Source organism: Peromyscus eremicus, chromosome 9, assembly GCF_949786415.1.
Source record: "Peromyscus eremicus chromosome 9, PerEre_H2_v1, whole genome shotgun sequence".
NCBI lineage: Eukaryota > Metazoa > Chordata > Mammalia > Rodentia > Cricetidae > Peromyscus > Peromyscus eremicus.
The window spans coordinates 2819512-2834538 of record NC_081425.1 but is presented as its reverse complement, the minus strand read 5'-3'; the positions used below and the strand labels follow the sequence as shown (position 1 = coordinate 2834538).

Here is a 15027-nt window from a genome sequence, read left to right as displayed (position 1 = left end):
TTTGTACAGTCTGTTCTTTGAAATTCTCTTTCTGCTCATTATTTTCTGGGTTTGATATTAGGGGTTTTGCTTCACTCTGTGAGCCTTTGGCTGTTCATGTTGAAGTCTAATTTAAAAGTGGAGCAATGGGGCTGGAGGAGCGGCCTGGTTGGGAACATGCTTGCTGTGTGAGCATGAAGACCTCCGCTCAGGTCCCCAGCACCCACGTACAAATCTGGGTGTGGTAGCGTGACCTGTATTCACAGCACTGGGGAGGCAGACGCAGGAGGGATCCCCCATTCCTCCCACCCCTTCCAGAAGGTTGGTGGGGCTGAAAGTTCCAGCCCTCCACTGTCTGGCCTTTCCTGCTCCCTCTGAGACTGTCTGGGGCTCTACCCTAAGGGTCCTGGTTAGCACAGTTAGGTGTTATTGAAAGAGGCCGGCTGTGCGTCAGAAAAGCACTTTCACACAGGAAATCCCAAGGGCTTAGGAGCTCTCTTCTAGGAACAGTGAACAAAGAACAAAGAGGTTTTTTTTTAATTTCACCACAGACTGGGTAGGCAGAGTGGTGGGCCATCGGTGTCTGGTTGCCTCTTACAGTTCCAGAAGACTCTGGTCCTTCAGGCTGTGGGGGACCAGCCCCCACTTTTACGACCAGGGTACTCTGAGCAGGGAGAAGTGAGGAACACAGAAAGATACCTAGACGATGAGAGAAAGACAGAAACACAGGATAGCCTCGGGAGGGCCTGGGTCAAAACCCACCAGCCCAGAACTTTATTCAAAAGGGCTTTTTATAACAATGCCAAGGGGAGGGATAAAAGACCTCCCCCTGCTAGATACAGCCAAGTGTAGACCCTTCCAAACACCTGGTACCCAGGCCCATGGCCCAATCGTCCTCCTAGGCAGTCCTGCTGGGTAAAGCCACTAGGAATCCTCGGTGCGCTCCAGCAGCAGGCCTCTCAGTAGTTCACCTGGGTGCCTCTCCGGCTCAGCACAACTGGTCTGATGTTGACTCTCAGCTGTGACACAGTCATTGACACTGTGGTTACTGGTCACTGGAGTTACTAGAGTCTGAGCTCTAATATGCCAGTTTGGCTTCTCATCCTCGGCCAAGAAACAGGTGACATTGAAAAGCTGCAAAAGGAGATTAATTCACTGTGCCATTTAAGAAGGCAAACAGAGGACATGTGACTCCCAAGTCAGCCTGGGGATTAGGATGAGCTTTAGGCTTAAGTAGGAGGCACGAGGCATGTCTGGGCAAGCAGTCCAGGTCAAGCTGTTGCACCCATCACCATTGTCTGGGCTTCACGCTCCTGAAGGACATCTGACAGATTGTGAGCACCATGTAACTGTCTTCCTGGGAGAGAGGTTCCTCCTCAGGCTGGCATGAGGTTCCTGGGAAATCCCGTTCTTTGGGCACATATCTCAGTGGTCTGATAGTCAGAGGAGGTGTGCAGTTGTTTTCTTTGAACTATTTCCACTGATGCCAGAACAGTTACTGTTTTCCAGCTGGGAAACATTCTATTAACAGCAGCTCTGTCTTTGTGGTTGTGTGCCTTCAGAAAATGCCTCTCCATGTCATTCTAGAGCATTTGGGGGAAGTAGAAGAGATTAAATCCACAAGGGCTAGGCTCCTTTCCTGGCAGGATTGATCTGTCTCGTTTTAAGAATATTGACAATGGTGAAACCAGTTTTTCTTTGCATTGTGGTGAGAGGACAGAGGAGCAGTGCCACGCTGCCACCTCATTAGCCCGAGGAGCGCCCTTAGACCCTTTAGAGCCTCTACTCATGACGACCCAGGATTCATGGCTTCACGGCTGAAAAGAATCCCAAGACCAGCTAGCATAGTGAGGTGTGATAAACGTTTTATTAAAGATATTTTAATAGCAGCTTCCACGAGGTTAGGAGAGGCGCTCAGAAGAGAGTGTTATCTTGGGGAGGAGAGGGGAAAGTAAGTGTTAAAAAAAAAAGAATGGAGCAGAGCAGGAGTCGCTGGGTGAGAAGGAGCACCCAGCTCAGTGCCCTTCAGGAGTGAGAGTTACTAGGAGACAGGGCTTGGGGACCGTGACTGGACCTCGAGGTGGGAGAGCCTTCCAAAGAAACTGCATTGAAAGTAGTGTGACAGGCCCTGAAGGGACTTTAGACCTGTCAAGGGAGATAGCTTAAAGGAAGAGAAAGAGATAAAGCTGGTGTGAGAGGGTGGGGTGGGGAGGGTGCCTTGAGAGAAGTCCCCTGCAAAGGGGATGCCTGACTCTTACAAGTTCTTAGGGGCTGGTAGGAAGTTTTACATTGTGTGATTTAGTTAGGCACAGCCTGCTTACAAGAACAGGAGCCAGGGTGCTGGTTAGGACCACAGATTAGAAGTAAAGCACAGCCTAGAACAGCTGCTTACAGTGGCCAGAATCTTAGAGCTGTAGGATGTGACCCGACTGTGAGGTGTCCCCGAGGGTGGGTGAGTCTCAGCTCCTCGTGGGAGAGCAGTCATTGAGCCGGCATTGGCTGCGTCTGCTCTTCAGTGCTTCTCAGGCTGCATCTCAAGCCTTTCTTTAGTAAGAAAAATGCACAAGGTGGCCACAGAGATGCTCTGGGTGAGACTGTAACTTGATGAGATGGAACAGGAGTTTAGCAAGCAGCCTTTCGGTGTGATTCCAGCGTCAGGAACAGGGAAAGCCTGAGCAGCTATTACTTGTGCTGGAATCCTGCCCCACGGCTGGCCCAGGCTTCAACCAGGAGCTCCTGGTTTCACTCAAGAAGACTTTGTCTTACTGCACAAACACGTCCTGGGTCCCCTTTGTGTTTCTCACAGCCTCCATCACAACCCACCCCTGCTCAGCCGCACCAGCATGAACATCTCTTCAAAACTCACTCTGTACGTGACACAAATGGGAATCACCGTGGAAGGCTGCCTCCATCGGTGTGGCCTGGGGCCAGTCTGTGGGACACTTTCTTGATATGATTGAGGGGGAGGGCCCAACCTCTGGCCAGGTGGTCTTGGATTGAATAAAAAAGCAGGTTGAGCAAGCCATGGAGAACAAGCCGGTAAGCAGTATACTCCTTGGCCTCTGCATCAAATCCCGCCCCTAGGTTCCTGCCTTGAGTTCCTACCCTGCCTTCCCTCATGGTGGTCTGTGGCATGAAAGTGTAAGCCAAATAAATCCTTTCCTCCCCAGGTTGCCTTTGGCCATGGTGTTTAGCACAGCAGCAGAGGAGCAGATGAATGTGCCTTATTTCTTTGCAAATTGTGTTCTGATCACCTCCCTCTCTCTGCACTCAGGGTGGAGGTAGTAGAGGGAACAGGAGGTAACTTCCCGCAGGTTGGCCCCATGCAGGGACCTGATGCAAGACGTGCCTCACAGACAGGACCACAGCTGACCTTTGCTGTTGTCTAAGCAGGGGATGGGTTTGTTGCCGGTCCCATTTTACCCTGGCTTGTTCTCTCTGCCGGCACAGGATGAAGCCAGTGCCTGAGGACTAGCACAGAGAACTCAGAAGGCCAAGAAATGAACTCATCCCACCCGAATCATTTTGTGAACTAACGTGGTTATTCAGACCTGTTTAAAACAATCAGTCATCAGCATTTTGTGTATTCCTTTCTTAATTTTGTGACTCTGTTTGTGGTGCAGAGTTGGTACCAGGCAGTGGTGTCGGGGACTGGGCAGTCTAGACGAGGCCACAGAGAGCTTTGCTCACCTCATCTGTGGTCAGTTTGAATATCAGCCGTTGGAATATTTCTAAGGGAAGTGGGTATTGTGGGCACAGTTAACAAAATGCAGCAGTTAGCTTTCTAAATTATTTATTATCTGGTGTGAACTTGAAGTAGATAGTCCTAGCCTGAAAGATGATCATTTAGAAGTGATAATTCTCAAAATAGAGCTCCCAGGACCTCCACATCTGAAATGGTCACCTCAGTGTACTTAGAATGGTAGATTAGGCCAGCTGGACTTAAATAGGCACCAGATGTGTTGACTCCCTTAATTTCTTTTTCTTTTTTTTGTTTTGTTTTGTTTTTCGAGACAGGGTTTCTCTGTGTAGCTTTGCGCCTTTTCCTGGAACTCACTTGGTAGCCCAGGCTGGTCTCGAACTCACAGAGATCCGCCTGGCTCTGCCTCCCGAGTGCTGGGATTAAAGGCGTGCGCCACCACCGCCCTGCCGACTCCCTTAATTTCTATTAAAAAGAATCTTTGCTAAACTGATAAAGTTATTTGTTTTACTGGCAAGAAACCATTTTTGGACAAAGAAATATGGATAGGAATATGTAACTCAGTTGACAGTGTTGGAACTTCACCCCAGATCAGTAGACTCTCCAGCCATGTGGCCTTCTAGCTACAGTGAAGCCAGAGAAGTGGCTGGCCTACAGTTTGCTGTGTGAGTGCTGCTTCCGTCTGCAGTCACTTGCAGTCACTTGCTCAGGATGGATACCCCCGGGTAGCTCAGCCTTGACTTGAAACTGTTCTGTTTCTTCCTTCTCTTTCCTTGCTCTCCCTACACAGGCCAGCCTCCGGTCGCCGCCTCTATTGCTGTCCACTTTGTTTTTTGAGACAGAGTCTCTCTCTGAACCTGGGGCTCACATTTACAGCTAGACTGGCTGGCCAGTGAGCCCCAGGATCTTCTATGTCCGCCCCCCACACTCAGTGGTGGTGTTACGATTAGGCCATGCCTGGCTTCGACATGGGCGCTGCCAGTTTGAACTTAGGTCGCCACTTTACCCACTAAACTTTAGTGGGTAATTTAGGTGATTTAGTGACTAAATCACCTCCCTGGCCCCCCTCCCACACCCTGTCTCCTTCCTCTCCCTCTTGTCCCCTCCGGGCAGTACCTGTTTGTTTGGCTAGGCCGTTCAGAGTTTAGTAAATAAAGACTTGAATGTGATTGCACAAAACAAAAGTGACTGAAGAAAAATCCTTTCTCAGTTTGATTTAGAGTGAGAGGTGTGAGGTAAACGGCCTCCATTCAGTGGTTTCAGGAGAGCTTCCAGGGTACATCCTGCGACGGTTTCTTATCCACCTTCACCCTTAACTGGGTCACAGTCTCAGTCTCTTGTGGGTTTTTTTTTTTAAACCACTTTTTCTCAGTACTGCTAATAATTTCATAGAAATGAAATAATATGGAGGGATTACCTCTTCACTAGAATATAAGCTTTGTGAAAACAAGAGACTCAGTCTTTCGTACCACGATGCTTCAGTGTCTTATTCTGCTCAGGCTCCTATAACAACTTTGTTATTTGGACTGTAGATTGTACCATACAAACTTGTTTCTTACTATGAGAGGCCAGAATGCCCAAGATCAAGGCACCGTCATGTCTCCTGGTTGGTGAAGGCCTGTTTCCTGTCTGTCTTTTTGACCTCTCATGGCAGGAGAGATGCCGTATTTAGCTACATGCCTTATTCAAGGGCACTGATCCCATTAAGACTGTACTCTGTGCCTAACCTGCCAAAAGCCCTGCCTCCCACTGTCACCATTAGATTTCAGAAGGGCTGGAGAGGTAGCTCAGCAGTTAAGAGCACTTCATGCCCTTCTGGAAGACCTGGGTTCACTACCAACCCCCACATGGTGGCTCACAACCATCATACCTGGTTTCAGGGGGATCTGATGCCTTCCTTTGATCTCAGCAGGCACCAGGTGCACATATGATACACAGGCATACATGTAGGTAAAACATTCATACACATAAAGTAAATTAATTAAACAATTAGATTTCATTGTGAATTTCAGGAACACAAACATTCAGGTGATAGCCTTCCTCAGCCTAGTGTCGCCTCCACAATGGACACAAGTATTAAGTGGGTAGTGGGTGGCCTGCCAGAGTAATAAATAAACAGAATTGCATTTTGCCTCCTTTTGTTTGGATTGTTGGAGCAGACACTTAACATTGTCATGCCCAAATTTCCTCCACCTCTCCCAAGTTTATTTCTAATTGAGGCCTTGTCTTTGTCTTGCCCCTTGAGAAGATCCCTATAACATTCTCCCACTGGTCTGTAACAGCTCACTGGGAGTGAGGCACCTCAGGGAGTCTTGCTTTCTGCCATTCTAAGGACTGAGTTGCCTTGCTCAGCACCCCTTTCTCTCCTGCCATTTCAGCCTCTCTGACCATGCTCTGATCACTGCTTCCTCTCTCCCTCTGCCAGGCAAACTTGAACCTCACAAACAAGGCTAATGTGAGTCTCCTTATCTACGCTCTGTGACACTCGCCCCACCCTAAGTGAACATCCCTTCCTGTGTGCTCTCGGAGCGTGCCGGAGCGTGCCGGGATTTGAATGACAGACCTAGGTGATCACTGTCAGAGGACTCCCACTGACTCATCTTGGTCCCTCAGGAGGAGCCGTGAGGGTCTCCTTTAATAAATACCAGGACAGGCAACTGTTACCGAAATTCTCACCTGCCACACACCAGTTGCATCACTGATTCTTTGCAGGAATCAATGATGTCTGTTTCTCCTCCTGTTCTTTTTCTTCTCTACTTTCCTTTGGTAAATTGCCTGAGAGATACCTCATATGAAAAGAATAAAAGGATTGAATTTCAGATTTCTGGGGGGTGTAGCTCAAGAGTAGAGTGCACACAAGTTCTTGGGTTCACAAGAAAAGAAAATTGGGGTTGGTGGTAGCTTCAAAAGATTGAAATGGTTTTGTTTGTTCATTTGTGTTTTGAAAAATCATTTGAAGGCTCTTACCTAGAAGCACAGAATCCACTCATTTGCATTTTCTCAGAATATCTTTCTCACCAAAAAAGTTTTCAAACTTTTGCTTTAATTCAGAGTTTGGGTGTCTGGTGCCATGTGTCTGACACTTACTTGGCTTTGAGTCCCCACAACTGTCCTGACACTTGGCATGCACCCAGCCATCCTTAGAGTAACCCTGGGAGGTGGGGCTTCATCAAAGAAACAGGCTCAGCACCTCCTTTTCCTAAGCTGGTTGTTAGAAGCCCCACAGCAGTAGAAGGCAGGGAACGCAGAAGTAGCATGTCTTGCTTGTGCATTTGACAGTGAAGAGCCCTTACAGAAGGGAAGTGACAGTTGGCTTAAGAGGTTAACAGTGCCTTCAGAATCACAGTGCTCTGCAGAGCTCCTCACTCTCGGGGGCCTGGTTTATGTGGTAGGAGACTTAAGCTTTAAACACTTAAGGGATTTCAGTGGCCAGAGTGCCTTGCCTGGGTCTCTAATGTATCTATCGTAGCCTGCTTAAATGACTCTGTGAGCTATCACCAGAAGGTTGTATGATCCGTGGTTTCCTGTTCCAACATGAAGGGCATTGACATAGTTAAATTAAACTGGAGTTGCCTCAGCATTGGCATTTCTGACGTTGTTCCTTCACTTTTTCTGTGTGTGTGTGTGGTTTTTGTTTTTGTTTTTGTTTTATAGATAAACTCTCATTGTATAGTTTAGGCTAGCCTGGAGTTTGATTTATAACTCAGGCTGACTGAACTCACAGTTCCTCCTGCCTCAGCCCCAATATTAGCATTACAGTCATGTGTTGTTATGCCCAGCCTTGACCACATAGTCCTTTGCTGTGGGGTACTTTCCTGTTTACCTCAGATGTTTCCAGGTATTACCAAATGACACTGGAGGGTACTGCTCAGTGGTAGGTCGTTGCCTGTGTGATGTGAAGTAGATAGAACCTTGGAAAGAGTCGGCCTCCACCCTAGAGAAGCTCATGACCAGTGGGGCTTGTTGAGGCCCCTGATCAGGTAGGGTATTTCTAGTAGTTGACTGAAATAGCCTTGGTGGAGGCTGTTAGTAAAAGCTTGTGTCAAAGAAGTTTAACATCTGTTTTCGTTTCTGCTTTTTAAGTGCTTTGCTGCTCAATTCCTTTATCTCAGCTGTCTTCCTCTTGGACTTAAAATATTTGAGTATGTCACAATTTCCAGCCCGATAGGAAACAGGCTTTGTTCAAACAGAAATAAAAGTGTGAAGAACTTCCAGGATTGTATGATGGGAAATGTAACGCTGGTCAAGTCAGACTCAGGTGACAGTGAAGTCGGTCACTGAGCAGTGGGGGAAGGAGGAGTCTAGTCAAGATTCACTTCCTGCTCTTGTTTATCACTGGAGAGTTGCACCTTACGAAAGATTGCAGATTCAGATCATTGTATTGTTCTAAGAAAAAAAATTTCAAAATCCTAACCACGTCTTGGTAACCATAGCAAGATACATAACACACAAAAATAATCTCATACCTATTTTAGGATTGAATTGAATTTTTGTGTATGTTACATGATGAGTTCTGAAATCCTTGTTATCTGAGGTCAGAAGAGGAAAAACCTAGAGCGGTTCTGAGGGCCAGGCATGGGGCAGGCCTGCTTGGGCTGTTCAGTAAGTCACACTGTATCTGGCTGATTCAGCAGACCACCCTAGATAGCACAAAGCTAGAGTCAACTCAAGATACTCCTCTTGCTCCAGTTGCACCATGTATATCGTATTTAATACAAGTTGTGACATAAGCTGAGGGTCTGAGGGTGACTTGTTCTGTCTTCTGTGGCTGATACGCTATACACTTAAATATTTGTTGTTTAAAGAAATAACCAGACCAAGGGTCAGTTTGTTGATCGCTATCAACGACAACATGGAGAATATGTGTGGAGTAACATTACAGAATGAATATTAAGATAATTTTATTTGAGGAAAATTTTTGGTAGAATTTATTCTTTCTCTTAAGATTTTAAAGTTTTATTTTTATTTTGGTGGTGAGGCCCTGTGATGGGGATCAAACGGGCTTTGTGCATGTTAGGTAAACTTAAGAAAATCTGCATGTATGTATGTAAGTCCACATGTGTGTGATTCAGGCATGTGCAAGTGGAGGTCAGTGGATAGCCTCAGTCTTGTTCCTGAGGCACGGTCCACCTTTTCCACGTGGCCCTTGAGTTCAGCATGAGCTGGAGAACCCATACAAGAAATCCGCTCTTTGCCGGTGCAGTTCACTAGGCCCAGCGGGTGGCGCAGGCGCTTCTCGTGCGTTGTCTCAGGAGACCATCCCTGGAGGCACACCTGGACCTCTGCTTGGAGTCCTTTCAGCAGCTTCATGAAAGCCCAGTTCTGGGTCCTGGGTCTTCTTCTATACTTAGTAGTGTGACTGGTATCCGTTCTCCATGACCGAACCATGGTTGACAGACTGGCCATCCAAAGAATATCATTGTTGTATTTTACTTCAGTTTTATGTGTGCAGAGCAGTGTGCCAAGATCTGAAGTGTGTGTGTGTGTGTGTGTGTGTGTGTGTGTGTGTGTGTGTGTGTGGGTGTGGGTGTGTGGTGGCGGGGAGAAGGAGACAGTTCACATTTTCATGTGGATTTCTGGTATAACCTGTTCTTGTTGATGACTTTGTCCCCACCGTCTACCTCTTAGTTAGGACTTTGTGAAGATCTGTTGAGTCGGCCCTCACCTGTGACCTTAGAGTGAGTGGGGCCACTGTGTACTCTTTCTCACGTGACTGTTGCTGCGGTTCAGTGGCCTCTCTCTCCCCCCTTCCCTGCTTGCTTCCACCTCTCCCCTGTCTCCATTTTCAACTGTCCCTGAGTTTCAGCTTCCATTCTTGCTGTAACAAAACTGTGGGAAAGTGTTAGAGACTATACTTAGCCTAGTTTAGGATTTTATACAGAAAACGTCCGACACACAGAGAGGAGCACCTCACTGCCTTGTGCACTGTGCAGCTTCTAATGATCTGATAATACAGAATGAGAGGTTGTCTCATTTTTCTCCTCTTTGCTCCCTAAATTCTGCATGCCGAGGCCTGCTGTGTCTCTTAACCGTGTGTCTGCATCAGATTTACCAGTCTGGGACTCTCTGGACACCAAGTGCACAGGGACAGGGATAGTCCTGTCCTGTGTTTCAGAGGAATCTGGGAAAAGCTAAGGACTGCTTCAGTTTCTTGACACAGTTATGTGGTGGGTTTAACTGAGTCTTCTTTTCACAGCTGTGCTTTAGACAAAGCAGTTACATCCACTTCATGGCCTTCTAGACTTTACCCACCGAGGGAACGAAATCAGCAGCACATGTCTTATGTCAGCGCATGATGATAGAGCTTTCTTCTGTCTCTTAAAGCCCTTTATGGGCACTCTGGGACTGGGGGGCAGGTTGTGAAGCTGTTCTCACAAATGCATGAGAATGTGACTTTTAGAAGAAGGTTCGAGGCTTTTGTAGTCTCTGCAGTTTCGTTTTGATAGACTTCTCTTTCTCTCTCTCTCACAACCTGCATGGGAAAAGTCATTCTTACAAGTACAGAAGCCAGAAATAAATCTCACACTCTGAGAAAACGGAAAAATAAAAAGCCAATCAAAACATACGTGAGCTTTTGTTTTGAATTGATTGTAGTAGTTCCCTCATGGGACAGAAAGTAATGTGGCTCCAGCCCCAGAGTGGCTAGCAGGTTGCTTTCGTAACAAGACTTTGAGATGATGTCACTAACAAGAAAAGGCCAGGACATCTAAAAAGCATTGTCAATGAAAAGCACACATGTGTGCCAGTGAGAGAGGCGCTTCAGAGTCCTGGGGAAAATAAACAGTTGGATCCGAACTAAACTGTACTTTGTGTTTCCTGTTACGTTGTCCTCCACTTCCTGACAGCTACTGTCTGCACTGATTGGCTGAGTTCGAATTTGTGTTATCAGAAATAAATACATGTAAACAGCCATGTCACTTGTCATGTGTGGAAGGAAGTGGAAGGGCTACCGGTGTCTTCTTACATTGTCAGCAGAAAATGAAAAGGACTCTGGTTTGTCATTCTGGCTTTAATTTGCTGTATTTGACATGGTTATTAGTTCAGTGCAAAGCATGTTTGAGTTACCTGTTGCTGCCTAAGGCATTATGAAACCTCACTTCCACCAAGCTTTGATAATGTAAAGCTTATAGCTGCAGTATGATGACCTGTAGTCAGCATGGCTTTTGAGCATTGTCTGTGTTCGGTGGGCTGTGCTCAGAACCTCCCAGAACAGAGATCAGCAAAGACCAGTGTCTTAGCCCCAGTAAAGTCTAATGTTTTAGCTGAAGGTTACAAGAATGAACTAATAGTTGTTCATAGGCTAGGCAGTGATGGCTGGACAAACTTACACATTAGCCATCTCTTGTTCACTGACAAGAAAACTGAGGTCTAAAAAGGCTCAATATTGGACAGAATTGGAAAGGTCTGGCTAGTGGCCAGCTAGACCTGAAGCGTTAGGTCTTCAGGCCAGCACAGTGTTTTTTTTTTGTTTTAAAATATTGTACATCAAGTTCCAACTATGTGACATAGACTGTAAAAGTTACAATACGTTAAAGAAAAGAAGATGGGTGATTTAGAGCAATCAAACATGAATGAAAGGAAAAGTTATGATTTGGATGTATGAATTAAACAGGGAGTGGAGGAAGCAGAATAATAAATGCAGCCAATGAGAATCAAGGTGTGCTCTCTCTGCACCCGAGACAGACGCCGCCTGATTGACGCAGAAGGTACACCTGAGCAATGGAGGGACATTAGTTTGGAAGGACTTGAGAATGTGGGAGAGGAATTCGGACTTTGGTGTGTGATGGGGAACTTTTCATCTGTCTTGGAGCTTGGAATTAATGACCCTGTGGGAGTGAGATTAAGGGGAGAGCATGTTTGTGCACCAGAACCTGATAGTGACCACACATTGCTTCCTTTATATGTTCGTGTTTTTTCCTTCTGAATTAATCATACCAAGCTAGCTTGTGTTGCAGTAACAAACACACCTGGAATCACAGGGCTTAAGTGCACACGTGGACTTCTTGTATCTGCACAGCACACGTAGATGGGCCCAAGTAGGAGTTCTGTCCTACTCAGAGACCTCTCTGTGGCAAGGTAGAAACGTTAGAAGAACATGCCTCACTCTTCTCTCACACAGAAACCCAGAAGTGGCATGTCACTTTCTCCCAGCTCCTGGGCCAGTAGTAGTCACACACACCACAGGGCACAGATGCAGGGGCACTGGCGGTGTCACTTTCAAGGCTGTCTGAGGGACATGTGATTCTGTTTGTGTGTGGAGAAAGTGTAGTGATTAAGAGTGACGACCCAGAGCTCAGAGCCTGCTCCCTACTGACTAAGGCTTTGGGCAAGTTCCCCACTCCCTCAGGAAGGTTAGTTCTGTAGTGGGGAGGCCAGGGTGTTTAGTGTGTTGAACCTTAGGGTGTGGCTCAATGGTAGAGCACTCACCTAACATGCTTGAGGTCCTAGTTTCTATCCGAGCACCCCTCGGACTCCAGTCCTCACAGAACGAGCATGGAGCTTGAAGGAGTGAAGTGCTTAGAGCAGTGTGCTGTGCAGTAGGTGGTGGGCTAGACAGCTGTTAGTGGAGACAGCTGGTTTTCTGGGTGGCGTCCTGAAGAAATCCAGTTTCTGACTCCAGCTGAGAGGTTCAGCTAGAAGAGGCAGCAGTAGTACGGGCGTGCAGCAGCCAACTTCTGGGCTTGGGTGTGATGTGGGACTGTGAGAGATGAGCAGGAGCCAAAGAGGAGAAAACTCAAGCTGGGATTTCTTCACCACGGACTCTCATGGATAGAGGAGGGCGATTGGGTGTAGGTGATCAAGACAGGTGAGGTGGGGTTTACAGAGAAACTACAGGCTGTCCTGGAAAAGGGACCGGGGTTCAGATATGGTGATGGAGGAACGTCCTTAGCACTGAAAGCCACAGGAAGTGGAAGCCTGGGGCCTACTGAGAGAAGGGGCTGGAGTGGTTCCTGGTGAGCATGTGCAGTAGGAGGCGGTATGGATTGTTTCAAGCCAGGCTGCTGTACAGAGACATAAGGTTGAGCCGAAATCCTGGCTCCATCCTCCATGTGCCCTTGGCGTCTGGTCTCCTCGCCCACACCCTGGGGAATATACATACATACATACATAGAAGCTACATAGGTGTGATTACGTGCTTGGGAACGTGGTGTGTGGTAGGTAGATGATGAAAAATATTCCTCCTTAGTCTGTTAAGATTTAAAATGAATGGACATGGGGTTTCGGTCTTCTCTAAGTTTGCTGTGTATCACCGTTGCTGCAGCTCTAGCAAATACTCATGTAGTTCTCTGGTTCAGAAGGCTGGGCCCTGTCGTCCCTCCTCAGTCCTCATTTGTGTGCTTTTCGTTTCTCATTCTTCACCTGAATATTTAATGAACAGATGTTTTTAGCTTTTCGGAGAATAACAAATTACAGCAGGCTGAGAATAACAAATTACAGCAGGCTGAGAAGTTACTAAAATAGGTCATTTCAGCCAAGGTAAGATGGGTGTGTCCCTTTTAAAAACTGCACGCTGCCTTTCCCAGTGTTGGGAAATACTAGATCATGTCAAAGCAGGCCATGCTCCTGTCTCTAGTTTTGTTGTTGATTTGTTGGTTAATGAGCTCTGCTTCTTCACACGTCTAGTTTAACCTGGAGGATCTTCTAGTGTGTGTATTTGTCTATCGTTGGCCATTTGTGTATTTTCATTTCATTGAGAAATTAAGTACTCGAGAGATCTCACTGGGGCACTACAGTATCGGTGTAGCCGAGTGTGTACTGTTCAGCTGAGTGAGTGTTTGAAACCTTTCTTTGTGCGTCGCTGTGCCAGGTTCATTGCACACAAAGCCCCAGGCCTCAGGCAGCACACAGCCCCAACTTTAGAACCTCCCTAGAGTGGTTTGCCCCTCTGAAGGGTTCTGTAGTCCGATGGCAGAGCATGGCAGTGAAGCCTCTTACACCTTTGTTTACGTCTGCATGGTCAGTGCCTTCATGGCTCGTCAGTGGAGTTAAGGCTACCCTCCCAGTCCTGCCTGCCTCTGATTGGACAGTTGCTTTTTCTGGAATTAGTATGAACAATTCTGTCTAGTCGTACTGTTCACAGAATTGTGGAAATCAGTTCTGTGTGGATAAAGATGATTTACTTTGGAAAATTTTGAGCTCTTCAAAATATAGCCAATGCTGTTTCTTTCTGGTGCTTACTGTTCTGAACTGTCACTGAAGAGTCAGTGCATTTAACTTATCTTTTTTAAATAAGTAAGTTTAGTTACTTGTGTATGTGTATGGGTGTTTTGCCTGTATGTATGTCTGCGCACTTTGTGCCTACCTGGTGCGCCAGGGGCCAGAAGAGGACATCAGATTCTCGGGGACTGGAGTTAAAGATGGTTGTAAGCTGCCCTGTGTGTGTGCTGGGAATTGAACCAGGGTCCTCTGGAGTGCAGCCAGTGCTCTTAACCACTCATTCATCTCTCTAGCCCCACATTTAACAGTTCTTCAGCTGAATAGCTTTGAGAATTTTTAAATTAGCTGAATGATCTTTTTAGAAATAAAAATGAGGTCACAAAAGAGGAATGAGATCATGCAGATGGTTGCCCACTGTCCTTTATGAGTTTATAGCCTCCTGTTGTTATGTGACTGTTCAAGGTTGTCATGTTCACGCAGCAAATAACTCATTGTGATGATCAGGTGCGTCATAGAGTACAGAAGTTATTCAGCACTGCCCTTTCGCACCGAGCTTACGTGCTGGTAAAGTGCTAGGAAGGAATGTAAGGCTTAGGCTTACTGAAGCACAGGTGAGGAGCTCACTCCCCCGTCATGTGTGAACAGCTGCCCCATGATTGAAATGAGCACTGACCGCTTTCAAATGGGGAGCTGATGGCCCTTTTGACTGGACCCATAGACCTAAGAACACTTAATAGCTGAAGAGAGGCTTACTGGTCACCATTTTGCCAGTATGCTGTAGGTGACATGGTAGAGTCACTTCTCTGTGGTAAGATGGAGGGAGAAGGTGGAGACTATGTTACACTCACGTAAACTGTCACGACATACACTTTCTGCAGGGTCGCAGGATCGGCCTGATTAGCACACTGGCTCGTGTGCGATGATCAGTGTGGTCAGAGAACAAGCTTGCCTGAGGGCTGGGAAAGTCAGCGGACTGTGTCTGGTTTACTAGTGTTTCTAGAGCTCTGGCTTAGCCACACCCTGACAAAACGGAGTGTTTGCTCTTTCCACCCTCACTTAGGAAGTCCATAGATGGGGTACGGAAAAGAATCAAGATCCAGACTTCCACCTGCCTGCATCAGACCAGCCATTTGTTGTTAGTGGCTTGCTTTAAGACCAGATGGCTCTATGAAATTAATATAATTTGGATC

General features: G+C 46.8%; 1 protein-coding gene across 2 annotated transcripts in view; it reads left to right on the top strand.

Annotated features, from left to right (window-relative positions):
- Window positions 1-15027, top strand: part of Ubac2 (UBA domain containing 2) — a 180876-nt gene that overhangs the window by 78648 nt on the left and 87201 nt on the right. The gene's annotated exons all lie outside the window — the stretch shown is intronic.